General features: G+C 36.8%; 2 pseudogenes; one reads left to right on the top strand and one right to left on the bottom strand.

Moving 5' to 3' along the window:
- Positions 1–5,404: 5,404 nt before the first annotated feature.
- On the top strand, positions 5,405–8,740 carry LOC120144463 (annotated as a pseudogene).
- Positions 8,741–9,335: 595 nt separating this feature from the next.
- LOC120144464 lies at positions 9,336–12,818 on the bottom strand (annotated as a pseudogene).
- Between the last annotated feature and the right edge of the window lie 1,361 nt (positions 12,819–14,179).

Raw genomic sequence — 14,179 nt, 5'->3', positions numbered from 1 at the left:
TATTAAAATAAAAATATTATAATTATATGAAATATTTATTAAAATAGAAATAATATATTATTAAGTATATTAATTACTTATAAAATTAATAATATTATTAAACTATTAAAATTATAATATTAAAATAAGAATATTATATTATATTTTAAAGAATATATTTTAAATATTTAATAATTTAATAATATTATATTAGTTTAATTAATATTTTTATTAAAATGATAATAAAATAATATATTAATATTAAATATATAAAATAATAATGTTTTGAGTATTTATGCTTTGAAGTGAAAAGTTCATAAAATGACTTACAGAAAATCAGACTGTAAGTCATTTTCTAGAAAATGCAAAATAAATTCAATTGACCAGGAAAATGAATTACATCGACCATCTATTTTCCGTTAACCAAACACTTAAAAATATAAAAAAATATTTTTCGAAAAACCAATTACATGGAAACAAACAGACCCTAAGATTAAAAAAACCTATCTACAAGACAAAGTCCTAATACAACTTGAAGTTGAGCTTTTATTCTTGAATCCTAATCCTACTAGGTTTCTATTTACTTGATGAATTGAGTCTCTTGAAGGTGAGCTTTTTGGATGGCACCAAGTACAGTTCGACTTTGGAGGTATTTTTTGTTTTGATGCGTTGCTCCGAACTCCTGGGGCGCCTACGTTAGTATGAGTTTCAGACCTGAATTCACCGTCCATGATATTTTATCCCACCAAATTCAGTGATGTTCTCATCACTTCTTTGAAATTAATTTGGACTGAGTGATCGCGAATCTCCCTCGAGGACTTGGAGTTTGCTTCCAACGTCTTTAGACAGCTTGCCTTAGCCTATGTCGTCATGTAGCCTCACTTTTCTTCCTAGAAACATCCTTGGTAAAGTGAAAGGCAGTAAATGTTTTTCTCTTTTTTGCGTCCCGATGGACTGACACAATATATTATCTGCAAGCGTCCAAGAAACAGAGTTGGCGCCATGGATAATAAGAGCATTAATGTGGTCAATGAAGCTTAAACTGAGGATAAAGTCGAAGTCATCTGGAAGGGTTACTTTAAATTATCTATGGCTTCTGGATTTACCAATCTGCCGTTGGACCCTTCGTGCCACTCCCACAATTGGAACTTCTTCAAAATTGATAGTCTTGATCCACTCGATTGACTCTTCAATCTTGAGAGCAGGTTTGTTGATGACTTTTTCGGACATGAAAAGGTTGATTGTTCCCGTGTCGGGTAGAGCACTCCTCAGTTGACCCTTAATATTGATGTCTACATACATCGGACCTTCTTACTTGCGATATTTTCTTGTCTTGACAGAACTGAGAATCATCAAACTGAGCTTTGTAGATGTACATGTACTACTCTCCGATTTGTTTTTTCTCTGGGTGGTTTGACTAGATTTGGAGTTTGGACACTACATGACCCCTTGTATTGGTAGTGCTTTGATTGTTTCATATCGACCCTTGACTCGGTTTTAATCCTCTTAATCAGGTTAAGTCTTGTCACTTCTCCTGATTCATTATCAAATATCACCGTTGATTAGGACAGATAGTTTTTCTCGTGACAGTCCCTCATCATGTAAAAGCTATCGTAAAAGTAGCTCGTCACTTTTCTTTTTCCACTGGTTCAATTTGATTTTGTCATTCCTATCCGAGGAACTTCCTTCGACTTCACTTGATTGCTTCCCGTAATCTTCCTCGTCATTTTATGACATTTGACCATGATCGATTTGTCCCTAGAAAACGCGATTAGTGACCCAACGGCAGCTATGATTCTAGAAAGCTATTTGACACCTCTTTGTTGTAGCTCAGTCTTAGCCCAGCATTTTAAATCATCCATAAATGTGAACAAGGCATCTTTGTCGCTCATGTCTGAACTTGTCGCATGAACTTACTGAATTGACCCATCATGTTTAAGACAGCTTAACTTTGATCAGGCTTCATCTTTAGCATATTCTGAAAAGATTATTGTTTAAATTCCGCTTTGAATTCTCCTCATGTTCTAATGAGAGTGCGCTTACGCTTGTCATTGATCATTTATGTCATCACCATTATAATGCAATATCAGTTAAATAGTATTCATCTTATCGACATGTTATGACTCAGAAATACAACTCCATAAGAAGTTCTCCTCATTCAGGGTCGATCTAGTTCTTTTGAATTCATTCAGTCTTGGGCTTGTGGACAACAGCCAACATTCTACTACTCATGGTTGCCTTGTACAAAAGCAGTTCTCCCTTAAGTTTTTGTACCTTTTTCCAAAAAATAATAATAACAATATCTCAACTTCTATAGTACCGCTCCTTTATCCCACCTTGTCCACCGTTTTGTTAAGCACGCCTTGCATCTCCTCTTTGACTTTATTTCACTTGGGCCGTTTGGTTCATGGCACATGGGATTATCAGGATTATCGGGGGAATGTAATCCTCGTTCCTCGTTTGATTAGCCGGTAATTTTATTTTTCGGTAATCTTTTATTACCAACAGTAGATTTTTTTTGGTATATTATCAGGAATGTGATTACTCCTTCCCTTAGGTATTGTTGGATTACCGACATTTTGGGCTAAAATGCCCTTAAATGTTTTTTCAAAAATATCCTTCTTCTGTCGTTGAATAATAAAAATTCTACGAATATTAAATTACAAATTTATCTTTAAACTATTTTAGATTTACAAAAAAAGTCTATAATTAAAATTTTATATGAAGTTCAGGGTTAAAATAAAATTTTGCACTTTCATTAAACTTATTTATCTTTTCAATTTGTAAAAAAATTATATAAATTTTATGAATTTAAAATTTTTAAAGAAAATATATAAATTAATTATAGTAATATTATAGTAGAATTCAACTTGTTAAAAAACAAATATATAATAAGGACAATTTGGTAAAATATACATTTCAATAATCTTTTATTTCTTTCACCAAACACTGTAATTTTATATTCATGCTAAACCAACCAAACAAAAAATAAAACATTCCTAGTTGAGCGTGGCGGGTATGCTCTACCTGACTGTCTATGGGCCTGAAAAATAGAGGGGACGGTGGTACAATAATAAGAGATAGGGTAAAGTATAGTAATGGTCACTGAACTTCTCTAAAGCTTTCATTTAGGCTCCTCAACTTTTAAAACTTGCAATACAGTCCTCTAACATTTAGTCCGTTTGCAATATGGTCACCACCGTTACACTGTCGTTAGTACGTTTGAAATATGGTCACTAAACTTTTCAGACACTTGTATTTAGGTCCCCCAACTTTTAAAACTTGCAACACAATCCTCAATTTCATTCTAAACCCCAAATTCCTTTTCGATCTCAAATTTCTTTTTTCGCTCCTCTCTTCTCATTTCTAACGTAACTTTTCAGTCGGAGATGCATGGGAAATTCTAATATAAATTTGAATTATGTGGAGGTGTTAACTTGAATAAGGGTCCATTGAGAGAAGACTCAACCAAGGGACTATCAGGATCATCAACGATTCAAGGTGTAATGCTAGATACAGGTCATCTCAGGTGAAGCATAAATGTTTGATGAAATGCTTGTGAGAAAAAAATGGGGTTAGAAATGCAGAGTTGATAAATACTACTAAGATGAACTAAGTATTGTTGAAAGTCACCAACAAAGCTGGAATTATTTTGTATAAATGACATATGATAATTTCTTCGTTTAATCCTTGTGGTTAAAGATTTTCCAACAGATGATCAAATATAATGAAATCTCAAACATCGCATTCACCTCTCAGTCTCTTTCCTAACTCGAAAGGCATCATGACAGGGTCAAGTAGCTGCTACAAATATATTACCCTGTCATGATGCCTTTCGAGTTGCGTGCATGTTGAATTGTCTTCTAAATCTATAATTCAATACAATTCAACTGTAAAATTTACAAAACATGTAAAAAAATCCAATTCGTTCACGATATATCAGTCACATAATCAACATGAACTTATTAAAAAGAATACGAGCTCACAGGACGCCTAAAACCATAGGTTGGATCAATACAATTCCAGTAAACTAGTACCAATAGTCTCTTGGATTGAGCCTAGCGATTTCACTATGTCGATACTCACAACTAATTCCCTGATTTAAAGAAAAACCAAACAAGAAGATAAAAAAATTTAGCCTATGACCCTCTTTCACTTCTATTCTGATGGACTGAATATCTTTCATAAGGAGTACTAAAAGTTTTGATTAAGAAGAAAGAATGAAAATTAGATGGTTTTGGTTCAAAACTAACACTGAATATCCATATTATTGAAGTGCAGTTCCAGAAACATAAAAATTTCAACAAAAACACACACAAAACAAGCTGAAAATGGGAAATTGCGAAAGAGGAAAAACTTACTTCCGGCCCAAAAGAGAAAATAAATACATTCTTGCAAGTGAGGGGAGAGGCTAAGAAATAAATGCAATCGGTGTTGCGTTCCAGTAATTCTTCCTCCATTTTTTCTTTGTAAATAAAAAGCTGAAAGACAGAGCACTGCTTGGGTTTACAATTTTACATGGCGAAAAATTGAAGAACAAAAACCAAATGAGAGTGCATGTGAACGAAAGAGACTGAAAGGTGAATGCGTTGTTTGGGATTTCATTATATTTGATCATATGTTGGAAAATCTTTAACCACAAAGATCAAACGAAGAAATTATTATATGTCATTTATACAAAATAATTTCAGTTTTTTGGTGACTTTCAACAATGATACTTAGTTCATCTTAGTAGTATTTATCGACTCTGCATTTCTAACCCCATTTTTTTCTCTCAAGCTTTTCATCAAACATCTATGCTTCACCTGAGATGACATGTATCTAACATTACAACTTGAATCGTTGATGGTCTCTATGGTCCCTTGGTCGGGCCTTTTCTTAATGGACCCTTATTCAAGTGAACACCTCTCATAATTGAAAGTTAGATTGGAATTTCTCATGCATTCCCGACTGAAAATTTACGCTGTAAATAAGAAGAGGGGAGCGAAAAAGGAAATTTGAGATCAATAAGGATTTTGGGGTTTATAATAAAATTAAGGACTGTATTGTAAGTTTTAAAAGTTGGGGAACCTAAATGCAAGTGCCTGAAAAGTTCAGCGACCATATTGCAAACGTACTAACGGCAGTGTAATGGCGGGGGACCATATTGCAAATAGACTAAATATTAGAGGATTGTATTGCAAGTTTAAAAGTTGGGGACCAAAATGAAAGCTTTAGAAAAGTTCAGTGACCATTATTGTACTTTACCCTAAGAGATAAAACACTTTACTGTCCGCAAAACAATGCCGCTCTCCCATAATCTAACTCCGATTTCCTCAGTGACAATTTGAAGTTTGTATTTTTATCAAATAATTTTACCCAAAATAACACAATATATGGAAGCAAAATGTGTAATTCAGGTGGAAAATCCTTCCTTTTCTTCTCATCTTCGGTGCTCTTCGCAAAAACAAACCAAAATGGGGGGGGGGGAGAATCAGCAGCTTTATTAACAGGCAAGGTTAGGGTTTTCATTTTCAATCCCCTATCTTCCCAAATCCAAAAATAAAAGAAGAGTATAATTTACAGAAAACAACTAGTACCTACGTACGTACATATATTCAATCTTGCGGTGCAACAGCTCGTGCAGCCACCGTGCCCTCAAATGGGCAATTGATATTCTCTTGCAGAAAGGCCAAACCGTCGTTATCCTCCATGTAAAAGCCAAACCCAACTCCAATCCACATCGTATGTTGTACTTCTTATTCTTTAATTGATAATTCCATTGACTTGGTTCGTTAAATCATGATTGTGGATGTTATAGACGTTCCAATGTGATTTATTTCTTAAAAATAATTATATTATATGTTATGGATGTAATTTCAGTGACTTTGAAAAATATTATAATACAGATATTACATTGCACCTGCTGCCGCAGTTTAATACTATGGATACATGTCTGGTTTTGTGGTACGTCCAGGGTCGAACCAATCGCCTGAAAGCTATGGTGATTTACCATATGTATGTAAAGATCCCGATCCTCAAACCAGGGAACTTTTCCTTCCTTTGCGTAGCTTCTGTACTCGTGAGGATGTAAGTTTGATTCCGACGTTAATTAGGCTTAATTTCTGATTATGTTTTTGCATATGATTTTCAATGTTGTTAACTTTAGATACAATGCAAAGATGTTGTTCTGGAGGAGAACGACGTAGCTAAAGCTTTGATTGAATATGCCACTCATGCTGTGATCGAGGTTTTGATCATCGGTGCCTCCACAAGAGCAAGTTTTCTTAGGTATGGCTATTTGTCTCTCTGTTTAGATCGTTAAACGGATAAGCGATCGAATTTACATGGAAGTTCATGCTCTTAATTTTAACCTGTTTCAGTAGATTTAAAGCACCGGATATCACAGGAAACATACGAAAAATGCACCAGACTGTTGTAGTGTATATGTGATATCCAAAAACAAAATTTCATCCATGTGATCGGCTTCTCGTCCTGCTCCACCCGTCTCCCCATTGCGTAATCAAATTCTTAACCAATCGAAACCAACTCCTCCTCCTCCTCCGGAGCAGCAAATCGTGCTGTCTGCAGCTAATGCCTTCAGAGGTCTGATTCATTCGTGGCTTCAAGCTTTCATTAACCATTACTCGATCTTTGAGATTAATTAGATTCTGTTCGTTTCGGCAGATGAGAAGTGGCGAGCGGAACCGCCGCGTCAATCTACCGATTCCACAGATTGTATCAGGTATACTTTATTGGTTTTCTTCCACATGTATGTTAATAAAATAGATCTATATAGTTGGAGCTAATGATTAACTATGCTAGCAATATTTGGATGAATGCAGGTCACCTTTTGGCAGGAAAGGCATAAACAAACTATTTCCTGCACTCCCTAGTCCTACGCCGGATTCGGATATATCCTTTGTGAGCTCTGGCAGACCGAGCACCGATCGTACATTTCCCGAATCATATGATTACCAAGATTCAAGCCACACCAGCACTGGTCCAAGATTGTCCAACCTTTCAGATTATGAAACTTATCTTAGCTTTGAGTCGTTGCAGTGTGGATCGAACTCAATGGATTTGAGCTCTCCACTTGATTTCCCATCAGCCTCGCCGGATCGTGACAGACTTTCAAACTTCTCTGGATCAATGGTAAGTAAGAAAGATGCATAAGATGTACTTGTCAAAATAATGACATGGATGTGTTGTTTACATTTTTGGTGAAACCTGCAGGATGATGTGGAAGCTGAAATGAGGAGGCTAAAGCTGGAGCTCAAGCAAAAAATGGAAATGTATAGTACTGCCTGCAAAGAAGCACTCTCAGCAAAACAAAAAGTTGGTGTGTTAAATAACATATGCTTCGATTGTTTGCTTTGACTAGAGTTAGAATTTTGTGCATATATAATTACATTACAACAGGCAAGAGAACTCCAGCTTTGGAAAATGGAAGAGGAACGGAGATTGGAAGAGGCACGACTTGCCGAGGAAGCTGCATTAGCAATAGCAGAACAGGACAAAGCTAAGTCGAGAGCGGCATTAGAAGCGGCCGAAGCGGCTAGGAGAATTGCTGAACTTGAATCACAAAAAATAGTGAACGCAGAAATGAAAGTTCTCAAGAAACAAACGGAAAAGAAGGCACATGACGCACTAGCAAGCACAGATTTCAGGTACAGGAAGTACACAATAGAGGAAGTTGAAGCTGCCACCGAGTTCTTCTCGGAGGCTCTCAAGATCGGCGAAGGCGGCTATGGTCCCGTGTTTAAAGGTCATCTAGACCATACTCCTGTTGCAATTAAGGTTTTATGCCCGGACGCGGCTCAAGGTCTCAGTTTCAGAGAGACGTATATATGTATATACTTATGTACGTATGTGATCACAAGAGCATTGATTTTAACAATTGAACTTACAGGTAGAGGTTTTAAGCTGCATACGGCATCCCAACATGGTCCTCCTATTGGGAGCCTTCCCGGAGTATGGATGCCTAGTGTACGCGTTCATGGCCTACGGGAGCTTAGAGGACCGCCTCTTCGGGAGGGGAAACACTCCAACCCTATCTCGGCAGCTTAGGTTCAGAATTGCAGCCGAAATCAGAACAGCCTTGCTGTTCCTCCACCAAACTAAACCCGAACCGATTGTCCACCGTGACCTGAAACCAGCTAATATCTTAATTGACCGCAACTTTGTGAGCAAGATCAGTGATGTTGGGTTGGCTAGGCTAGTACCTCCATCTGTCGCCGACAGCGTAACACAGTATCGGAGGACGGCCACTGCAGGAACTTTCTGCTGCATAGATCCGGAATACCAGCAAACAGGCATGCTGGGAGTAAAGTCTGATGTATACTCCTTTGGGATCATGCTTCTACAAATAATATCAGCAAAAACACCAATGGGATTGGCTCACCATATGCAAAAGGGCTATTGAGGAGGGGACCTTTGTTCAAATGCTGGATCCAACTATCCATGATTGGCCGGTTCAAGATGCCTTGAGCTTCGCAAAGATTGCACTTAGCTGTGCAGAGTTAAGGAGGAAAGATAGACCCATCTCGGCAAAGTCGTGTTGCCGGAACTCAACCGATTGATATCGCTTGCCGAAGAAGCTATGCAAACAAGTATGAAAGATGGTAGTCCAGGACACTCCCCGAGCTATAGCCAAGCTTCCCTAGGACTAGTAAGTTGATCAAATTACAATGTTTGGTCATTTTATTTTACTAACCATATCACTTGTTTTGTTTTTGTACGTCAGGAGGAATCAAGTTTTCCTAATCTTGCAAACTCCGATAAGGACTCGACAAGTTAGGTCTTTCCATGTGAAATTGACGACATTCATATGCGATTGAGGTCATAATTAATTATCTATATTTCATAACTCTTGATCAATTGATATCTTTTTTTGAAACTTGATCAATTCAATTATCTTTTACTTTCTTACAAAAAAAAATCTTTACTTCATATTAACCCATATCTAATTAAATTAAAGTCTCTTATAAAGCTTTTAAAATAAGATTCTAAAGAAGATTTTATTAAACTCTTTTAAAATGAGTAGCGTTTGAAAAATAGATTCGTATAATTAAATGGTTGTTTCAAAAACAAATTGGCTTCAACAATATTTACTGCTTGAGTTGTGGTTTCCTTTTTCTATCATCCCAAGCATCTTACGTAGTAATAATGTGAACTTTGATCTCAAGTTCGAGTCAAATTTAACAATTTTAAGCTCACGAGCTTTCGACTTTCGAATCTAACTAATTTTTAAACTTTTTGAATCAAGTCGGTCTCAACAATGCTCAAACCCCTAGTTGCTATCTTCATGCAACCCAATCTATCATAACAAGTCAACAGGATTAGGTGAAAATCCAACCCGAAACAAATGGAGAAAACGATCAAATCGAGAAGCTGCATTTAAACAATCCAAGGGGTAACAGATAAGGAAGGGCAGGGCAACATATACATGTTGCCACAAAAGGAAACCACTCCACTGAATGATCCCTCCCAGCCACTAAGGCACTAACCCTACAAGTACATTTTGACACCCCCAATCCAGAAACCAGCAGTCTCAATGCTACTTACCTTCTCCTACCTGGAAATATGGTGGTAAAAATAGACAAATACTTATACATACACCAACATACTTGAAATTCACTGCCTTGTTTTTCCTTTTCAGTTATATCCTCTCTCTTTTTCTTTTCATTTATAATTTCTTCTCCACTCTTCTATTCTGGATCAGTCAATTGTCATAGGTTGAGTCATGCAACATCTGAAGCGGGCCTTACGAACAGTTGTCATTATCTCAGTTTCAGCATTCTCGAGCATCTTTGCAATTTCGGTGAAGGGAGGACGGACTTCTGGGTTAGTGTCCCAGCATCGGGTCATGATCTCACTCAGAACTGGTAGACAATCATTTGGAATAACTGGCCTAACACCCTTGTTCACCACAGCGAATGCTGCTTGCACGGCGGTCATGTTCTGGAAAGGAAGCAAGCCAGTGATGAGCTCCCAAAACACAATTCCAAAACTACACATCTACCTTTTGTGTGTAGGGCCTCTGTTGTATCATCTCCCTGCATGAGCAAAGACAAACAAATACAGAATCACCAACAGTATAACTAACAAAAATCAATAAAATACTCAATGAAGAGACAATTTGGATACCAAGTCAACTGGTTACATAATGAATAAAGTTTCATATCAATGATAATTCGGTCAAAACTAATGATAAATAGTGGCAAAACCAAAGTACCATCAAACACTAAGACATAGTAGAGGTTGTTAAGGCCGACCCTGATCCTTAGCTCTGAACCACAAAACCATCTTAGATCAGGAAGGCACCTCTGATCAACTGCATGCCTGGTGAGCCTGGACATGCTTTTTTATGAGGCAATATGCACAGAAAAATACGTTCTCACTCAACTGAGGCTCTTTAATTGTTTTTAATTTTCAGTTCTTTAAATTTCTTCATTAACTATAATTTTAACAGTAAAAAGAGGGACAGTATCAAACTGTCTACTTAATGTTCAAGAGCTCAACAACAATAAGGAAATCATGCATTTATTAGACCGCTCTTTAGAGTTTATTAACATAATTATATATCTTAAGCTTATTATACACACACACAGAGGCACACGGGGAGAGAACATATAAAACTACACATATTGTGCCCTACTTCACTCAGGAAAGCGCTTCTTTTGCATTTGAAGCCTCGAGCAATATCAGGGGTCTAGAACCTAGAGTTCGCCTCACATCCTTGACAGGACTAGGCATAGTTATAATTGATATATATAAGAAGCTAACCAGTGTTCAACACTCCATTTGAACCATCAGGGATGTTCTACTAAAAAAGCGCAAGTAACAGGACAAGTTTGGCCCAAAAATGAGTTTTCAATGCTCCATTTTGAACAGGAAAAGAAGTTTTCGTAAAACAATGCAAGTACCCTAGCAAGTTATGTTCACATATCAAAACTATATATTAATTATAATTTAAGCTGCAAGACATCAAGATGACATAAATTGACACCTACTTTAGAGAGAGAGAACTCAAAATCCAATCTTCTGCGGTGATAAACGTACATTCCCTAGTAATCCACCCAAACTTTCTTCTGGATAAGCAACAAATATTAAAATCTTGAATAATCTAAACATTGCATTCCAGCCAAATATATTGAACTCAGAAAAGTCAAAATCAAACACGGACATGAAGTCAGTGCCTTCAAATTATCAAACAAAAGCATCAGCCTTGTAGAAGGAAGCTGCTACTTCATAATCAGAATTCAGATAAAGATGTAAAAGGTGCTTTATATTTAGTCGGCATTTTTGAAAAGGAATTCAAAGAAAATATAAGTTAAAGCTCAGAAGATAGCTTACACGGAAGGACTTATTCCTTAGCATAATTGAAACAGAAGAATACAAAAGATAATCTACAGAAAAATACAGTAATGCACAATCTTATGGTTTTATGCATAAAAAGATCCAGAGAGTTTGTGCCAACTAGCAAGAATCATCCAACAAAGATCAAAAAGCCACCAAATAAAAAAAAGGGTAAATGTTACATCGTAAAAGGGAAGAAACTGTAACATGCTGAAGACTTACGGACCCATCCAACGATATGTTCGTCTCCGGCGTCATGCCCTCAGTCTGCACGTCAATACATGCGACAACAAATTCTGCAATCTTTATTGATTTATCAGAAGCTATTAGAAGGTTATCCGACTTCAAGTCCCTATGAATAAACCCAAGTCCATGGACATAGGTCATTCCTCTTGCAACATCTAATGCCTGTTTAACTGCTAATTTCAATGGCACAGCACGATTCTGTCTTCTTGTTAGAAACTGCCAAACTGAGCCCCCCTTTGCATACTCTGTCACAATGCACCAAACCATAGGCTTACGACATGCCCCGGTAAATCGCACAATATTTAGATGCTTCAGGGTTGCAAGCATCATAAGTTCCTGCTGCTCCATAACTTGTGCCTTCTCTGGACTATTCGCTGGCCTTTCCAATATCTTAATCGCAACATTATCACCAGTATATGTACCTCTGTACAACTTCCCAAAAGCTCCTTGAGCAAAAGCTGTACCCATATTGAGTTTTCTTAAATCAATAGTCCATTCATCATAGTTTTGCAATCTCTCAATTGGGTATCTACTATCCATCAATGCCTGTGCTAATGCATCATCATTAAGTGCATGGCCTACTTTACCAGGATGGAACACACTCTGTCCCACGGAGACAGAGTAATTGTGGCGGTTCACAGGCTTCAGACCAGGGTGGCTTAAAATGTGGGTTAGAGAATCATTAGAGCCTATACTACTATTTTCAACCGACATGGAAACATACCATCCGGCGTTACTAGTTTGTATACTGTCAATGGACATGTTAGTGCCCTCGCCGAGTTTTTGGTAAAAGCCTCGACCATTTCCCCGATCATGATGGAACCCCAAAGTTTTTATATTCATTTCATGCTGCAATCTCGTCAGAAAATGCCCCAAAAGCAACATAAATGAAGGGTTGAGAACTACGACCTGACATCAAGTGCTAAAGATTATCGGCGAGCATTGCTTGGGTAAGACATAATTAGTGCTAAATTTTTATGAGTACATTAATTCAAGAGATAGGAATTAAAATGTGCCAAATGAAGTGTACATGGAGAGTATAATTCGGGAAAGAAGTCCGGAAATGAGCAGATATTCAGGCCCTTACTTTTTCTTTTCTTTTCTCGGTTAGTTACTTTCCTTGGTATTTTAACTGATTTATGAAAGGAGGTACAAGCTAACTTTTGTTTCCAGTTTTGCAATGATTGTTCATAAGTTTAGTTTTAAAAGAATCAAACGAAGAATAAACCGAACCTTTACTTGGCCAACCCTAGAAATTCAATTATTCGGGATCCCCTATTGCTTAGTCGGAATCGGAGGCAGCAACCCAAATTATCTGTTCCAGTCAAACCCTAAAAACCCTGCTTAAAGCTAAAGATTGAAATGCAGAAGCTCAAAGCACTCACTTCTACATTAAAAAAAAAAAAAAAGCGAAGCGAAGCGGAACAAGTACAAATTTTCAACCAACCAAATCGAATAGAAAATCAAAATTCTAAGTTTTTTTTTTATTTTCATTTCCTTTCAAATAGAATAAAAAATATTTCATTTTCTAAAGAACTAAACTATTAAAAGAATAATATATCCCATCATAAATCAACCAACTTGAGGCATAGATCGAAAACATGCTGGAAATAGAAAAAGCTTTAGCAAGGAAAGTGACAAGAAATCATATTCAATGGGTGAAAACTACATTAGACGCATACCTGAAATATATAGATAAGACCAAATTTGAATAAATAAGTGATGGAGATGATTAATCTGATAAATTCGCGGAATGCCTCTTGGAAGAAGACCAAAAGAAAAAGAATCGAAGAATAGTGAGCAGGAAGATAGGGCAATGAAAAAGCTAAAGAAGAGCTGAAGGGCAAAAACAATAAGATGAGAGCAGAAGAAGAAAAGGAGAGGAGCAGTCTACCCTTCTATCTTTCTCTTTAAAAGGCTCACCCAGTACCACTCGCCACTATTCTCCCTCAAATTTGTTTACTTTCAATAAATATGATTTTTTATAGATTTTTTTTTTTTGGTTGAGAAAGGTAAAATAAACCACCAATCTTTTCGTTCTGTCCACAATCAGTAGTTCCTCAGTTTTCGTAGGGTAATCTTTGAACAAATTGGTATCTTCATGGTGTTTCTACATCTGTTTGGCGATGAAATCAGCAATACGATTGGCCTCCCTAGGTATGTAATCCAGATCAACTATCCAATTTCTCTTCAATAATTTTTCGATATGTTGCAGAATCGTAAGTTTCCTGTGATCGGTCAAATTGTTCTTAATTAGGTTGATAGATTCCCTATTATCTGACTCTAGTATCGCGTTTCTTTCTCCCCTTAACCAAGCGATTCTTAAGCCTTTATAGATGCCCCATAGTTCTACTTCCAAAATAGAATAGATTCTTATTTTTTCCCGAAACCCCAGCGCCATTTACCATTACAATCTCTTGCAACAACCCCACACGTAGCTTCCCCAGTGCTTTGTCTTTTGGTTCCATCAGTGTTTATTTTGCAGTAGTTACTTGCTGGTTTTTTCTATTTGAATCGGGAATTATCTCTGAAATTCTTGCTGATAGGATTAGTAGAACCCAAACTCTGTATTTATTGGGTAAGTCTTTTTGCTTATTGGATTACCGATTCCCTT

Source organism: Hibiscus syriacus, unplaced genomic scaffold, assembly GCF_006381635.1.
Source record: "Hibiscus syriacus cultivar Baekdansim isolate YM2019G1 unplaced genomic scaffold, ASM638163v2 tig00110890_pilon, whole genome shotgun sequence".
NCBI classification, from domain to species: domain Eukaryota; kingdom Viridiplantae; phylum Streptophyta; class Magnoliopsida; order Malvales; family Malvaceae; genus Hibiscus; species Hibiscus syriacus.
The sequence above is the reverse complement of the archived record's forward strand: the minus strand, read 5'-3'. Positions and strand labels throughout refer to the sequence as shown.